A 5,321-nucleotide genomic window follows, 5' to 3' on the forward strand; every position below is an offset into this window, starting at 1 on the left:
GTTGGTCTCGGAACTTTGATATTGTGCTTCTGAGTGGTTACGCCACTATTTGAAAAATGTCTCGAATCTTTTTGAGCATTTACAGCCGTTATGCTGTCCGAGTCATCCCAGGTCTCTAAATAGTCTGATGCATTTGCAAATCCTTTCTTTCCATTCCCGATGTCCTTTTTGGTCAGAATAAGCACACTAACCGGTGCGTTGAGGTACTCAATTGCCTCAGTATATATGTTGGAGCTACTATTATGACCCTAGGTGTCTTAGAGAACCACCTAGTAATCTAGCCATGTTTTGTATCCCCAGTGTGATGATTCTGGCCACCATTCTCGAAAGCATCCCGTGATGCCATTTAGTAGTAGGTATTCTATTCCTGGGTTCTTGACCCAAGATTCACTCTACTTACCTCGTGTTGATAGTGTTGCTCGTACCTTTAGGATATTAGTAACCTTTGCGATAGTCCTCGAGGTTCATGGTACATCCTTCTTCCAGTTACCATGAACCATTCTTGGCAGGAGTTCTTTTGAACCAAAAGGTCACGACCACAGTGCTCTTGATGAGTTCTCCATTCTATATTGTGAATCTGCCAGTTCTACCCTTTCCGCATGGGTTATCCAGAAGAAAGGTTGAGCTTCGCTCGACATACTAATCTATGCATCCACAACTCAGAAAAACATATGTTCCTTTGACTTGTCCCTCTTTAGTTGTATCCTGACCCGATGTTCCCCTCGTCTTTCGCGCCACCTCCATTCCCACACCGCGGTCTTCACCTGCACCGCCGGAAGAGCATCATCATCACAGTTTCCTCAGATGAATATGAGGCCTAATCAGCGCCACCAAAGAGGTTGTACACTAATCGCCGCATTTTCTTCTTGATTCGATCTCACGGTGCTGCTGGCGCTTGGTCCCGAGCCGACACGGCGCGGCTCCATCCACGGCGGCGTCGTCAACCGCTTCCTCCACGGCGTCGCTCCCTCGGCGGCGACGTCCACATCAGTAGGAGCTGCTGCTGCTTTAGCTCTCGCTTGCGCTGCTGCTCTGTTGTTGCTCTCGGTCCCCTGCTTGGTCTGCTCTTGCTATTGCTCTTGCTCGCGCTACTGCTCTCGCTCTTGCTCTTGCTTGCGATGCTGCTCCGATTTAGCTACACATCAGTCGACTGAATCGACTTTTGGGTCACTCGATTTTCAGGGGGTGGGGGCTTGCCAGAGTTAAGGAAGAATCAGCCGCAGCGGGGAGGGTGGCTCGCCAGAGAGGTACCCCACTATCTATTTTAGGGTTCAGGGTGGAGGCGGTGGTCGCCGGAGGTGGTGGGGTGGTGGCGTGGGGATCGCCGGAGAAAACGCTCGGCACGGGGGGGCTAGAGGGATGGCCGGGGCGGCGGCGGACCGGCGGTGGGGAGTGGTTTCGGGCCGGGCGGGGCGGCGCACCGCCGGCCGCGGGCAGTGGGGGCGGCTGTTTGGCCAGTGGTGGCTGGCGGCTCAGGGGGGTGGAGGTTGAAGATAAACTGCAGGCCCTTGATTTCGTATCCAATGACTGGAAAATCGACTGACCAGAGATGAAAAAGTCAGTCGGCTGACGTGTAGCCTCACCTGATGCTACTACACCACCAGTTGTCCCGGCCCTCGGACGCGCTGCTGTTGCTGCTACTGCTTTTCTGCTACTAGTGCATTCAGTTTCGACAGTAAAATTCAGTTTCGACAACAAAATTTAGTTTCGACAGTTAAATTCAGTTTCGACAGTTAAGTTCAGAGATGAGCGGCTGATGTATTTTACATCTAGCACTTTGTGGTTATGTATTTTACGTCATCTATTGGAGATGCTATTAAAATTCCACTCAGGTTAACATTGTCTCACTTGTCCTGCTTCAGCCTCGGCGTCGTACAGCTCACCCAAGCTGCTCCAACGACAAAACCCTCCATCACAGCGGAGCAGTACCCCGGGCTCCATCTCCAGACGCCTAAGATCTTCTTCCCCTCCTCCAATAGCCAAGTCAGCCGGAGCATCCTCGCCGACCAAAAAAATCACGCTGAGATCGACATGGCTTCGCCAAAGAGGTTGTACACTTGTTGTATCTCTTTTTTACTCTACATGTTATATATATTGTCCACTAAGCACACGTAGTAACATGAAATACGATTATTTTATCCTACTATATGACAAGAAGTGAGGTACCAGGCAACTTAGCTATCCGTGATGGACTCTCTTGAACGCCATCATTATTCATCTCTGCTCGTTTGAGCTGTGCATTTGTCAATGGGCCTGGGATTTGAGCTAGTAGGGCAGTGGCCTGGGTCCAAATTAATAGAAGTAGCACAAAAACATTTTTTTAATGTAGGCTTTCCCTTGATCAAGCCTGCCTACTAGAATCGCCAATGCTTGAAAGGAAAAGTGAAGGAAAAACAGAGGAATTGGAAAGTTTCCTATGGTACTACTATTCATGAATTTTGTTCAAAGGAATGGAGCAAAGGAAAACTGTAGGATTTGTTCCTTTAGTGTCTCCTTGAAAGAAAAAATGTAAGAATTTTAATTTCCACTTGTCCTCCTTTTCAAATTCCTATTCATGAAGCACAAGACTAAGACATAGTAGCATAATAGCATTATAACCGTACATTTTCTTGTGGTTTGACTTAATCTCACCATGCTTCTTTGCATCCTATGATCTTCCAATTCTTGTGAATCAAACACCCAGATTGGCAGAAATCATGTGTTTTTAAATTCTCTATTTTGCACGTGCATTCCTATCCTATTCCTGTCTATTTCCTATCCCTGCATTGTTAGAATCCTCAAATTCAAACAAGCCCTTACACAATTACTTCTGTTACAGATATGTGTCAAAGAAAACCTTGTGTGGTTTGTCCTGCTCCTGCTGCGTTGTGTTCCACCCCAGCTCAGCTGCTCCAACGACGAAAGGGTTCACGGCAGCAGGGATCCGCTCTCCAGACTGTCTTTCGCCGCTTCAGATCTTCTTCCCCGCCGCCGGCAGCCAAGACAACTGCATTACCATCATCTACTGACCAGATGACCTTGAGGACTACACGGGTCCGCAAGAGAGGTCACAATCTTCCGTGTCTGCTTACGTTATGCATCGCTTAATATGATGACATGCTACTTTATCGTCGTGTTCACCTATTAGACTCCGAGTCAGGTCCAAACTAATGCTGAAACTTGAGTTTTTAAATGGTTGTGGTGTACATATTGGGGGAGCAATCAGTACTATCTGGTTAATCTTGGGTGTCTACTATGAGTTTCATGTTGGGTGCAAACAAACATTAAAAGAGCCATTATCTGTATTTTTTAACTAAAGCTATTATCTGCCTGCTATCATTGGTTTTGGGTCTATCCACAATTTGCTACCATCACTCTGGATTTGTGCATGCACTCCTTACATAATCTCACTATGTTTTATTCTTATGCATGTCAGTTATTGTACACAATGGAACTGAACATGTAGAGCAAAAGATTCGAGCCTTGCGTGGCAATAAAATTTCATGCAAACGTCGCTCCATGGTGGGCGCAAAGGGAGCCCCCTCCACCCATTTTGGATCATAATCAAGAGGAAGATAACTGTTCTGACGGGGATTCAGAAGGACAAGACCTCTCCTATTTACCCCCTGAGGTCTTTGCTCTAACTCGGCATGCTGATGTTGGTAATATCATGCATATTGTGCCTTGCATTGCTTACTGTATACATCAAATATGTCATCTGCTTCGTTTGGACATGCTTTGTGTCAATGCCATCTGTTTAATTTCTTTATCGTATATGTGAATCATGCAATGCCATCTTGTTTAACCAGGCATCATATATGTGAATTTTGCAATGCCAGCCTGGTTAGCCAGTCATCTTATATGTGAATTATATCATGCCATCATTTTTATTACGTGTTAAATTTGTCAACAATTTTAGTACATTCAATTACTCTTCCTTTGCATCAGCCATTCGGCACGGTCATGGAAACATCTGAAGTGGAAACAAGATCTTCAGAGCAGACAATGCTATCTGACAAAGCGCATGTCTTGCTGGTTACGGATAGCTCCTTAGAGAAGGATTCATAGACAGATGACCAGTCCTATCCCCCCCCCCCGAGGTGCATGCTCTAACTTGGCAGGGTTATGTTGCTCATATCGTGCGTATGGTATCTTGCATTGCGATGTCATTTGCTTAGTTGAGACATGCTTTGTGTGAATGCCACCTGTTTAGTGTCTATTTACCATATATGTGAATTATGTGATGCCATCTTGTTGCAAGACATTATATATGTGAGTTATGCAATGCTATCTTGTTGCAAGGCATTATATATGTGAATTATGCAATGCCATGCTGTTTAGCCAAGCGTCATATATGTGAATTATATCATGCCGTCCTTTTTTTGTATTTATCGTTGCATTTGTCGACAATGTTTGTATATTCAACTACTCTTCCTGTGCATCAACCATTTGAATTGGTGATGGAGAAATCTGAGTGAAAACAAGGTCTTCAGAGCAGATAATGCTACCTGCTGAAGCAGATATCTTGCCGGTTGCAGATAGCTCTTCAAAGGAGGATTCGGAGGCAGATGACCAGTCCTATTATCCCCCTGAGGTGTATGCTCAAACTTGGCAGGGTTATATTACTCATATCATGCATATGTTGTATTGCAATGCTTAGTTTTTACATCATAGACACAATATTGAATGTCATCTCCTTAGTTGACACATCATGTTTGTGATTGCCCTCTGCTCACTTGCTTAGTATATAAATCATATATTTGAATTGTATCATGTTAAGATGTTTACATAGACAGCATGTATCTGAATTATGGCATGCCAGCCCATTTTCTAAAGACATAATATAGTTATATCATCTCATCTTCAGCATATTTTGAATTATGTCATTCTATCCATGAATTATATCATGCCATCATGTTTCCATCAACAGCATGTTTGTGATTTATGGCATGCCAACCACTTTAATAGACACATCGTATAGTTATATCATGTCATCCTATTTACATATTCATCATATTTTGAAGTATGTAATTCTATCATGTTTAGTTAGCCATCATACATGTGAAATTGTGTCATGCTATCCTGTTTAATTAGCCATCATATATGCGATATTATGTCCTGCTATTCTGTTTGGTTAGACAACATAAATGTGAATTATTTCATGCCCTGTTTTCTTCCCTACTATCCATTGCACCTGTCTATCTTACAATGTCTGTACATTCAATTACTTTTCTTGTTTATCAACCATTTCAATTGGAGGGGGTGATGGCAGTATCTGTGAGAGTAAAACACGGTCTTCAGAAAAGATCGTGCTACCTGTCGATGCAGATAGAACCACGATT

The sequence above is a fragment of the Aegilops tauschii genome, chromosome 6 (assembly GCF_002575655.3).
Source record: "Aegilops tauschii subsp. strangulata cultivar AL8/78 chromosome 6, Aet v6.0, whole genome shotgun sequence".
In the NCBI taxonomy this organism is placed as follows: Eukaryota; Viridiplantae; Streptophyta; class Magnoliopsida; order Poales; family Poaceae; genus Aegilops; species Aegilops tauschii.